The sequence below is a fragment of the Pogona vitticeps genome, chromosome 1, assembly GCF_051106095.1.
Source record: "Pogona vitticeps strain Pit_001003342236 chromosome 1, PviZW2.1, whole genome shotgun sequence".
Taxonomy (NCBI): domain Eukaryota; kingdom Metazoa; phylum Chordata; class Lepidosauria; order Squamata; family Agamidae; genus Pogona; species Pogona vitticeps.
In genome coordinates this window covers 49,999,713-50,012,663 of record NC_135783.1, presented here as the reverse complement: position 1 = coordinate 50,012,663, position 12,951 = coordinate 49,999,713, and the positions used below count along the sequence as shown (strand labels likewise).

The 12,951-nt window shown below is 41.6% G+C and overlaps 1 protein-coding gene across 1 annotated transcript in view; it reads right to left on the bottom strand.

Annotated features, from left to right (window-relative positions):
• Window positions 1–4,967: 4,967 nt before the first annotated feature.
• The window catches only part of RMDN2 (regulator of microtubule dynamics 2), a 40,117-nt gene continuing 32,133 nt past the window's right edge, over window positions 4,968–12,951 (bottom strand). The window contains exon 13 of the mRNA XM_072992452.2: window positions 4,968–12,937. The gene's annotated coding sequence lies outside the window, so the exon portion shown is untranslated. The remainder of the gene's footprint in view (window positions 12,938–12,951) is intronic.

Sequence of the window (12,951 nt, the reverse complement as noted above, 5' to 3'; positions counted from 1 at the left end):
CAACTGTCCGTGCCCCCTCCTCTCCTCCTCTTTTATCTCATCTCACCTCCACAACTTTAACTCCTTCTTCTCCCCCTCCTACCTTCCGCTAGGAACACTTCTATGGCTTTATTGTTCCCTCCTTCTATGTCATCCAGATTTATCAGTTCTCCGACGACGCATCCCTCATTTTCTTCTACTTGTTCTTTCGGGGAGGACGGCACACTTGCCATCTCTTGCTCACAATTGTCTAATATAATTGATTCTAATATCAAAAGAATCAAGGGGAAATTCTCATCCAAGTTTTAAGTGAAATAATAACATGTTGCAATTGTGATGAATATCTCCTAATTACAACTGGGCAGCTAGCAAAAGCTATTATTAACAAACTCTGAATGTCATATGAGAACCATCAGTTGTGGCAATAGCCTATCACCAGTCTTCAGATCCACAGAGATTACTTGGGAGAACTATCCTGAACCCACTAGGCTGCAATCCATATAGAACCAAAAGCTGCATCGCTTGTGTACAGTATATTTTAGGAAGAAATTACCTTTAGCAGCACTATGACTAGGAGCACATGCCATATTAAACAAAACATCACCTCTTCCAATCTAATTTGTGTCATGGCAAATGTCCAGAATATCATAGTACATAGGCACAATGACAACTGAGGTACATACACCTTTCATGAATTACAAGTCTTCCTCTTAGTACCTTACTTTAGTCTTTAGACTACTAGGCAACACTTTTGATGGCACATATCAGAAATAAATAGATTAATTAGATTCAACTATTGTTAAAAAGTAGGGAGGGATGAAAGTTGAAAGCAACAAACAACTAAGTCTCTAGATGCTCAGTTCTTCATCACAAACATTTCCTATACATCATACCAAGGTTGGGCCTTTTGTGGAGGAGGGTGTGGGTAAAGAACCTACTGCTGGGCAATCTCACGTATTAATGGTGGTAGCAACATCACTCCAAGAGTGCATAGGAGCTTCCTTTTTCATTTCCTCAAAGGGCCTGAAGCATCTGAGTTAGTGCATGGGTAGCACATGGCCTGAAACAACAGGGTAAAACCTCTCTTTTCTGCTTGCAACACATAACTTTTGAGGGCATTGTGGGAAATTAAAATGCAGTTTCCCACATCCAGCTGTCAAACATGGAAGACCCAAAACAAATGTCAATTCTCCTAGGCCCTATTTGAATTCCACTGCCTTATCCAGTGATGATGCCAGATATGCATCCTACCTTTTCTCCCACCCGCCCAAAAGAATAATTTTCATGCTTTCCAGCTTCTGGACTTGTATAAACACTTCCTTCATATTTAACACAGTTTCTCTCTTCCTGCTCAACAGAAGATTTTTGATTGAATGCCATTGGTTTGAGATGACTGATTAGTTCATTCAAGCAAAACAATAAGATTAAAATCTTTTGGTAGGTAAATTTTGGAGAGGAAAGAAAGCTATATTTGACACATTTCTTTTCAGTCTTGGCTAGCAAGATATGCTTCCTTCCTGTTCTGAGGTTCAGTTAAGTTGAACAGCTTCAGTCTGAAGCACAGGGGCAAGTTTTAGCTTGTTGCAAGGATCAGTCACAAACTTCAATTGGTCTCTTTTCTTTCTGGCAAAGGTAAGATAGTAAGCCAGCATCTACAGTCTGGAAAAAGGTGCCTTGTGGGTGAACTTCGTAAGTGGTGAAAGAACAAAAGGGAAGGCTTCCCTCAACTTACATACACAATCTTTTGCTCTACTATCCTATCTATTGTTGCCTAACACTGTCATATAGTGCGTGACAAGGGTGCCTGGTAGATTGAGCTGGTTGTGGGGCAGCTAATCTTGTTTGGAGAGGGAAAGGAAACATGAAACAGAAACTAATTCTTGTTATTCTTAAAGAGGATTGGGTATGAATAATGGAAAGAGTCAATTGTAAAGGAAACAAATGTATTTGTCTGAAGGGAAGGATAGAAATGAAACAAAACTGAAGTCTGTTGATCGATCATTATTAGGATATTGGCCAAATATGGGTTATGTTTTATTTTTACACGTGGGTCAGTATAGCTGTTCTTTTTTCACTTTAAAGTAGGCAGAGGGTACATGCCCTTGATGGAATTGTGCATCTGTTTATGCATTTTAATATTTACAGACAAATATCTAACTAGTTAGCAAGAGGTTTAAAATGATGTCCAGAGGTTTATAAGAGATAAATTACCATTAGATGGGTAGAAGGGAACATATTCTATACATCAGGTCAACTCACTGACTAGAATCCTCTTAGTATCTGTGTAGCTTTCTGCAGCTAATTGCAATTAATTGCCAAGGTTCTCAGGTGCATCACTACCGCAGAATCAGACACTTGACCAGGCACATGACCAGGAAGCAACACAGCATTTTTTTAATTAGACACAATTAACCGTGGCAAGGTCCACTCTTGAATGGCCATGTCTAGAACTGCACCAGACATCACACCATTTGTAGAGTGAAAAATCAATGAGATTCAAAAGACCTTACTTGTGCTTGGACTGTGTTCTCTCATTAAGCAGCAGCATGAAGGGCACCAGTCAGTACTGTGCATGTAAAATGCAAGTAAGTAAATAGGTGCCACCTCGGTGGGAACGTAATGGCGTTCTGTGTCTAGTTGCGCTGGCCATGTGACTACGGAAGATTGTCTTCAGACAAACGCTGGCTCTATGGCTTAGAAACAGGGATGAGCACCATGCCCTAGAGTTGGACACAACTGGACTAAATGTCAAAGGGAAACTTTACCTTTACCTTAAATACATTTATGGTAGTAATGCTGCTGCAAAGTGACAGAAAGTATTCTCTATTTCTTACTTAACTCATTAATTAACTTTGTAATTAAATAATTATTTTAATTACATAAATGCAATTTATACTACATGACTGAGCATGAAAAACAAATTAAAACTAAATTTTAAGTTTATGTGAGATATAATAAATATATGAGAACAATTAAGTATTTCCTCTTAAGACATGAAGAAGCAGGTGTTTGTCTTTTTATTTCCATTTTAAGAGGGATCGAGATTTGAAAACTGTTTGCATTAGGATTATACCAAGAAGAGTAAGTTGGGTCTGTAAAAGCCAGCTGACAAGGATGGAAGCTTTGCTGAACAAGAATTTACAAGTTAGGGTTTTGTTTGTTTTCTTTTAAAATGTTTAATATATTTTATATGATTTTAATATTTTCAGCTGTATGTTTTATGTTTTATAAGCCACCCATAGTAGTGGCATGCTCACTAAATGTGTGTGTGTAAGTAAGTAAGTAAGTAAGTAAGTAAGTAAGTAAATAAGTAAGTAAGTAAATAAGTAAATAAATAAATAAATAAATAAATAAATAAATAAATAACAATTTGCTCCCAGAAGATGAAATCTTTGCCTATCATATATGATTATTCTTGAGGAACACAAAAGCAATAGTCCTTATTCTCTCAGTTATCCCCTCCTGTAGGCACATACCAGCACTATACAGTTAGCCCTATGGAGAAAACTTTGTAGTAATCCAGACATGCAAGAAGAATGTGCAGCCATGAAGTCATACGGGTACAACTTCTAGGACTATTGCCAGAATTGTCTAAATAATGTATTTGAAGAGTTCTGAGCATTTAAAGCATTACTATTACTTGTACTGATACGTAAAAGGGAACTACAGGAACTACAGTGGGGTCTTGACTTAAGAACTTAATCCGTATTGGAAGGTGGTTCTTAGGTCGAAAAGTTCTTATGTCAAATCTGCATTTCCCATAGGAATACATTGAAAACCATTTAATCCGTATCTGCTCTTTTCGTCCATAGAAACTAATGGGAAGCTGCTATTCTGCCTTCTGCCACTAGAGGGGGATAATTTTTTTTCTTTTTTCCTTTTAACCTAAGATGACTTAGCTTTTAAAAAAAGGAAAGAAAAGAGTTCGTAACTCAAATCTAAGTTCGCAAGTCGAGTCCATATATTCCTATGAGAGCGGTTCGTAAGTCAAAACGTTCGTAAGTCAAGACCCCACTGTACCCTACAGATAGTATGATGATGGCTTTCTGATGCCTTTTTCTTTTCTAACCCTTCTTTCAGGCTATTCCATGCATATTTTCAGTGCATAATAGAGGAAACTGGGCAGCCTCAGATCATCAGTCAACTTTCCCTAAAGCTGAAACAAGCTGGCAAGTGATTCATGAGATCTCCATACGTTTCTGTTTCCTGCCATAATGGGAATCTTCTTTATTAGTGGTCAAGCTCTCTCTCAAATAGTTATGCTAGTGCAATTAGATGGGCATGTTGCTTGACTACTATGCATGGGGAACTGAAAGCAGTCTTGACCCTTGGGATCAAGTTCAGCTCAGAGGCACACAGCAACCGCTAGTACTCTGCTGACTGAAGCCGGCAGGATTGCAGTCCTTTTAATGCAATACAGTACATGTTTCCAACAAGGGCAGCTCTCTTCTCATAGCATTGCTAGAGCAGAGCTTGGGAATTTGCTTTTGAAAAGCAATATATACAGTTAAAACTTCCAGGGTCCCCAAAGTTATCTAGTTGCCATTTTATGCATCTCTGTCTGCATCAGCTCTCTGTAGCAAGTTCAGTAGTGACGACATGCTTTCTTGGGTGGAGATGCTCATGTTAGCTTTGAGTTTTACTTATCTGGCCAAAACACTCATTTCTGCATGTTGAACCCATGTTTTTGCTTCATGCTTTAAATGTGCAGACTGACTTGAAAGTGATACACAGCCCTAAAATGTGACATATAAATACGTAAAAGAAAGAAATATGATCATTCATAAATCTAAAATTAAAAAAGTGGTCCATGGCCCAATCCCTAGTATTCCTTTCCCTTAACAGAACACTTAACAAGTAACATATGTGTAAGAAATGCATTCTGCTGGATCATAATTACGGCGTAATTGAATAACTGACACCAAAGGTTATGTCTATATAATAAGGTAGGAACTTTTTCTGCCAGGAGAGTATTAAAAAGCAAGAAATGGTTTCTTTCTATCATTTATTGTAATCTGCTTTCCATCACCAAGTGTAAATATTTCAAATTACAAACCTGGTCTTATTCAGGAGTGATATTATATTGCTTTTCTTTCTGACAACAGGAATTCTAAACATAGAGCCATCTATATTCTGTGTTTTATAATCTTTTTGGTTTTTAGAAGTTCTTAAGATGGTTTATTGATTTTTGTTATAAAGGGGATCCTGCTCTATACAAAGCAGCTGCAAACTTCTACAGTCTAATGTCTTCTACAATCTAAACAAAGGGCATGATCCTATGAGCACTTATCCGGCTGTTTGATGTGCTGCAGGGATAGGTTGGTTCACCCAAAGGTCTACTCAGGGCAGTTTCAATACATGCAGTTGCTGGGAATGGACCAAGAAGCAAGCCTTAATCTGTTCAGGCTCTCCTGCTGTCAATTTCCAGTATTGCCACTTCACAATATTATTAGCAAGGTGAAAAGTTCCTGCTAATGCGGGATAGGCAAAGTTATTTTTTTAACTCTGCTAGACCATTGTTGATGTGCTGCATCATTCAGATTAAAGTTTGAAAGTATTTTTTCTTCACCTTGTCAGAAGTGCCACTTGAGAAACTGCCCACAGCTGAAACAGATCCAAATGACATATTGCACCTCCACAAGATCTCAAATGACCCTATTTAGGCTGCACTACCGCACTCCAAAAAGGACCAGTGTAGATGAGTCCATAATACCTATAGCCTTCTTCCATCTTTTAGTTATTTCAGTTTTACTTGACCATGTGGAAGCCGATCGTCATAGCACCATTCCACATGGTTGTGGCACACAAAGTGGTTATTCCCATCTATCAGCTCTTTCTAGTTCTGGAATGTGTCTATGACCAGTATTCAGAAATATGATTATCATTCCTACAACTCTCCCTGTACCCCCAACATTTGCTTTGTAAGCTTGCAAAACTCTGTTCAGAGCTGGGTTTGGAGGAAGGGAGATCACAGGGAGAGTAAGGCAATGTCCACCCAGTGCTTTCCACAAAACCTCACATTAAAATATATATTAAAAAGTTAGTCTTTAAAGTGCCACCACATTTTTTATCTTCTTTTACTCTTTATTTTTATTTTGTTTCACCTGTAATGCTTGCACAGAGTAACATGGTCGGCTACCCCTTCTACAACTACTGCACAGATTATTTTTGATATAACAGGTTTCAATCTTTCAGCTGTTATTATGCATTGTAAGTAGCTTCTAATCCTAAATAGGTTTTCAAAATATGTCAGATATTCAATAAGTGGTGTACCACTACCAGTCCTCCAGGAGTTTTCATAGCCAAGTGGGAATTTAAATGAAAGATCCCTGAATGTTGGTTTGACACTCTATGCACTACACCAAACCAGTTCTTATATTAATTCAATAGAGCTGCTCTACTTGGCAGTACTAATTGGATTGAGCCCTAAATTACCAGTTCAAGAGAACAACAAGTATACTATTCTGAAATTCTTAGACGAGTTTCTGCTAAACTATGAAAACATCCTATTAGAAATGGATGCAGGAGAAACAACTATGTGTTCGACCTACAATTACCATAGCATTGTTAACATTGTACAAAACCTTATATATAGATACCATCAGTGGTGTCTTTCCTTAGTTGGATTCGTATGGCAACAGTTCTCCATACCCATTATACCCCACACACTCTATGAAAGAGACCTTTGAAGAGCGTCCAGCAGCTTCAGTTGGCATAAAATGCAGTTTTAACCATTATAATTATAAGTGGTTCAAGGCTTGCCTGCCTGTGTGACTCCCTGTACGGCAGCTACAATTCTCAGGAGAGGTCCTCCTGAGGACAATGTTGCCTAAAAAGACCCATTTGTTGGCCACACAGAAAATATCATTCATGTTCCTTCCAGACTGAGGAATGCATTCCCTTTGGAATTATAACCGGCTCTTTTGGCCTTCAGAAAGGCACAAATCTTTAGCCTGTTACTCTGTTTATATCACTAGATTCTTCTTCGTGGCCTCTGTGAATACACACATATGGGTTTAGTCTGTGCCTGCGCTGACATTCTCAGAGCATTCCAGAGCTAAAAGTAACAATTTTATGGTATGATCCCCCATGAGGCACAAGCTCCTCCCACCCAAGATTCCCCTCAGTTCCTTTTTTCTGCCGTGCTGTAAAGTTCTACAGAGCATAGAGCTATTTCCACAGGGGTTTTTTCCCTTAGCTTATTGATCAATTCCCTCTAAATTGGATTCTTTCCCTTCTCAATTATCTAATCTATGATCCCCCGTGAGTTGTTTTCTTTTTTGCTTGCCAGCTACTTGGCTTACCCCCCTCCCCCCCCACACACTTCAACTGTTTGCTTCTTTCTCCTTTCCCGCCTTTTTCGGCCTACTCATTTTGACTCTCAGGCACATTAATGATTTTCTGCCTGAGTAAGCTACATCTTACCCAGATAGGTGCAGGCCGCAGTAGGGAACCCGACAATACCAAGGAGTCCTTAAAATCTAAGTCTACATCAACAGAGGAATCCTCGCCAGAGGCTAGCAAATTTGCCTCTGAGGAGACGACGTGCCAGCTCTACCTGCACAGACTTCAGATCGCCTGATAGCCTCTCTGCTCCAACTGGCCATTCAGTGACTGCGCTACCATCCAGTCCGGCCGTGGCCCTTTTTAGCCCTACATGAGGGTGGGCATTTGACATTCCTGAGTTGGAGCTTAAGTCTCTCTATCTCATGAGGAGAAGAGAGTGAAAAGGAGGCATGTCTCACCACACCCTCTCTCTGAGCAACCATGAGAGAGACTGGTGAATCATCGATGGATGATTGTTTCAAGGGGCTTGTTCATACAACTGATTTGACCCCGCAGGAGTTAGGGCTCTGTCGCCCTGTCCCTTAGAGAAGAAGAGCCTCCTGTTGCCCTGGTCACCTTCCCTGACTGTCAGTGATTCCTCCTGACATGGGAAGCGCCTCTGTGTGTGAGTGCTGCACACCAACCCTCCTTCGTGCGCCTGCTCATGTAGCTGCGACTTCTGGAGGGAACTGCACGCCAAGGCTGCAGATGTGCCTGAGACATAAGGTAAGGCCTGGGTTTCCCTTTGGGGATGCAATGGGCCCCTTCAGCTCCTGCTGCTAGCCCTGCATGTCAGTGCTTTGCCTGTCTGGGGTAAAGCCCTTGGGTGTTTGGTTTATTGGGCCTGATTTATCAGAGGCCTTGTTCACGTGGCTGCTATTTCCAAAACCAAGTGCCGAGGCGAAAGCTTTCTGGCAGCATTTGACAGCCCTAGTTTGCCTCTGGAAGGGGGGCCTGCAACTCCCACCACTAGCCCTGCTAGTCGGTGATATTCCTGCCTGGGGTAGCACCTGCAGGTGGCTGTTAATTTCGCACAAAACAGCCCTCTTTATCAATGGGCTGGCTCACAAAGTAGCCTGCGGCCCTGTCTCAGCTGCCAGTGCCCGCATAGGCTCATAGGGAAAGGACTCACAAGGGTCCACCCGAGAACCCTGCTGCTGTCAGGTAAGTCTGGAGAATTTTCCTCAGGTAGGTCCTGTCACGCTGACAAGGTTGCGTAGGACCAGTCCCTTTTGTTTGGGATAGGAGCTATGAGCTCTTGGCCACCATCACCATCCCGCTCTACCTGGCATCGTTCTGACCCATGGGCTATGGAGTGCTTTATGCCTCCACTTAGGCTTCACAGGTGTAGTGCTCCCTCGAACTCGGTAGCACAATGTTCGCAGCTTTGACCGAACCTGCTGTTAATCCATTCGGCCTTCTCCGTTCTATGACTGTTGAGCCTGTGCTTGGTCAGGCTCGTGCTAGGTCAGTCTTCTCCCCTGTTCATCAGGAAGGTTTTCCTTATTCAGGATTGGGACTTACGTGAGTCACAGGGGGGGTGGAAGAGTTTCCAACCAATCTTCCTATACCCCTCTTGGTTGTCGCAGATGGTCGCACTCTTTTACTGTTAACATATGAGGAGTTCTTTAATTGGCGTTGTTACTTGTTTTGGGGTGCCATGTAGCCATTTACTCCTCTGCCATGAGGGATTATCATCACCACTTATGGAGTTTGGTGGTGCCAACCCTGTGGGTAGCTCCTGTGCACCCTTACAATTCAGGCCTCCCACATCACTAGGAGGCACTGTTGCAGGTGCATCACGAGTGCACTGCTGCTCAATATGCCTGAAAACCAGTGTCTAAGCAACTGACAGGTTAGGACCTGCCATTTGTTGGTGTATGGCTTTTTAGCCAGAAAAAAAAAAAGTTGTTATTCTTTATAACCTGCTCAGGCTCTAGAAGGCGACACAGTCATTGCGCTGTAACATCTGCAAGAGCCTGAAGATGTTCCCATCCGCCTACAGCATTCCGGGAACATTAAAAGCCTCAACCCCAAAGTTACCAGCTGCCGCCCCTAGACATGTGGGAGGCAGTGCCTTGACTGGCAGAACTGCAGATAGGACTGCAAAACTGAGCGGTCTTTTTACTTCTCTGTTGTTGACTAATCAATCTGTTTGACTCATTTCTATTATAGCTACCAGCTTTGCCACGATCTTCGATTTATGTTGAATCCATTAGGATCGACCTCAACATGGAGAAAATTTTTGTTCTTGTTTTTTCTCTACCATATCTACACTTCGGCAGGAAAAGATGCTTTCCAAATTCCAATCCATCTCGTGTCGAGGCCCATTATGATCAAGCACGACCGGTCCTGGCTTCGAATTGCCTATCTGCCAATTCTGGGCATAAGCTCGGATCTCATTCTTTGAACAAATCTCCATCCAATATGATGTGATCCATTATCATCCTCTGTCACCTTCAGTGTGCTTCTTTTCATTTGCACAGGTCACTTCTCGGTTCACCGCATCCCGTCGATTGGGAATGTAGGAACTGCCTTTTCCAGACCCGGCCATCACTTAGCTGAGCACTTACACTTCAATCACTTCTGCTCCATGTGGCCAACTATCAATCACGATAGGCGCCTACCTAGAGCAATTATGGTCTTAGATTCTACCTCACTTGGAATCCATTAAAACAGCTTAGAAATTCTCACTCTGAGACCATGACTCTAGCAAAACAACACAGGATTGCTGCTAGACACGCAAAGTGCTTCAGCTGCTGTCGCATCCTTAGTATCTATAGAAGGCTCGCCTAGTCAGGATCCACTGGCTCATCAAGAAGGCGAAGGACAGAATTGAATGTCTTCCATTACATGGTACCAGTCTCTTCAGTCTTAGACTGGTGACACTAGAATTTTTTTTTTACACAGAATAGGAAAACAGCTACATTATATATGGGCCAACAGCCCTTTTGTCCTTCTTTTGGTTCTACCCATAGTCCATTCAACTATATCTGGAGTTTCAGCCTCCCAGACATTTCGGTTCATAAAAAATGTCACCACATCTCTCAAGGTTACATTATATAATTGTCTTTGTTCCTCTTTGAGTAACGTTAGATTTACTCTTTTGTCTATGTCCTCCAGGAAGAGACCTCTGCCTCCTGAACAAACATGCCATATTCCAAGTTCCTACATCTGGCTTATGCAATGGCTTCTACTTCTGTGCTATTATATACATAGAAAGGACAGAGGCATCTGTCCCGTCCTTGGTCTCAGAAATCTTTTCATGTGTATTCTACCGTAGGTTTCAGATTCCACCCTCAACACTATTATCTAATCAGTAATTCCTAAGGTTTCACTACCATTTGATTTTTCAACATCTGCAAGGTCTTTCAGATGGTACAGGGCATTAGTTTGATAATAACCTTCCCCTGCAAAATATGGACATCTACCTGTACTGGTACTATGGCGTATATTTTTCTTTAAAAAAAATACTAGCAAACATCTCCCCAGATTTATGACCTCCACGGCTTCAGTGCTAAAGCAATACAGACTCAGCCTCGAACCACTCCAATAGTGGTATCTTTTGCTGTTTGACCAAGTAGAGGATCCCTAATCCAAGTAACTGCAACTTCGGTTCTGTCACCGTTGGGAAGTACCAACCTTCGATGTATTCACTGGGGTCCGTACGCCGACTACAGGTTTTATTGCTCCTGTGCAGGTGCGGATGGAAACACTGTCGGGGACATTTTCATATGGCAGTGGACAGGGAATCTGCCATAACTCTTCCCTCCGATACCTTTTATTCTATGGATTTTCCATCACCATAATTCCTAATCAAACATGATCCAAATACCTCTTTGATGACCAAGGTAGTTCTAGTTCGCCTGTCTCAGATCGATATAGACAGGCACATGTGAGTTCCCTCTGGTGACTTACCTCCTATCTTTGGAGGGAAGGATGGTCTACCATCCGCATCTATTGGCCATGAACTTGCCAACCTGGAAAATACTCCCACTTTGGCATCAGTGCTCGATTGAGCTCGAAAACCATAAACTCGATGTCGATTTGTAAATAAATGAAATCTTTATTAAATATAATGAAACAAAGAACTACCTTACCAACTTTCTTTGAAACTGTTGCCTACTTGGCTTTCTATTTATGCTTTAAAATGTTATATATCTGGTACTGCTGCCCATTAACCAGATGATTCTGGTACGTAGGACTTTTGTCTCATTCTAGAGTCAAACATCTTTTCACAGGACTCAGTACCACCTGTCCTCCATGTAAACGCATTGTTCCTCAATGGTCTATAGATCATTCTAAATTCACTCATGTGCCCGCCATTCGAGCCCATTTTCTCTTCAAATGCGAAATTACTTACTTTGAACAGCCTTCCTAGTGGCTGTCATATCTGCCAAGGGAACATGGGAAATAGCTGGATTGTGATTCGATCCACCTTTTATTCAATTTTCCTGATAAAGTGACTTCCTACCTTAATGCCTCATTTTTGACCTATTCGACTAGTTTTCATGTTTATCTGTGCTTCATCTTACCATCATTCTTCAGATCACCATCATCTCCTCTAGAGCACATGTTCCACAATAATTATGTAAGACGCTCACCAGCATTTTGTCTGGACACTGCCAGAGCTTCTAAACAGATGACAGGTTCTTTTTATGCTTTCATTCTTTTAATTTCGAAAGTCCAGTTTCATCCTATCCATCTCTAGATCGATGGTCCACACTGTATCTATGGCTTACCAGTGGTCAGACGAGTCACCGTCTAATCAGCTTTAGCCTCGCTCCATGGAGTGCTGTCTACCTTGGCTGCATCCAGAGTAGAATCGAGATTCTTGACATTACCGTGCAGCAATATGATCCATGCCATCTATCTTTGAGGGGCACTACTGGCTACATGTAGGTACACGCAGTAACACTGGATTTGGCAGAAATGTGTTGGCATCCTTCCTACCGTGACGTCCCACCTGCCAATAAGTAAGCTTGCCAGTCACCCATATGTGTGTATTCACAGAGGCCACGAAGAAGAAAGAAAGGTTACTTACCTGTAACCATGGTTCTTCGAGTGGACCTCTGTGAATTCACACTACCCACCCATCCTCCCCTCTGTCCGTCACGGGTATCTTATTGTTGTATAACTCTCGTGCCCGGCGGACAAATTGCAGGAACTGAGGGGAATCGGGTGGGAGGAGCTTGTGCCTCATTGGGGATCATACCATAAAATTGTTACTTTTAGCTCTGGAATGCTCCGAGAATGTCAGCGCAGGCACAGACTAAACCCATATGTGTGAATTCACAGAGGTCCACTCGAAGAACCATGATTACAGGTAAGTAACCTTTCTTTTTTTTTCATATCACTGATGTTTTTATGGTTTTATTTTAAAGTTACTATGAGCTGCCTGTTGGCATTTGGCAAAAAGGGCAGCATAAAATATTAAATAAAGAAATAAATCCCAGCTAAAACAGGGATAGAACCGTGTCTCACGACATTAAATTTGACAGTTTTAGGTGCTATGTGAAGAAGTATTTTTGTTGTCTGCCTGTTGTCTTCTACCATTCCACTTCAATTGGACAGGAGGATAGAAATTCACAGAAATTCTCCAAAGGCAGAGCCTCTGTATAAGTCATTTCTCCTATAAAGAGATAC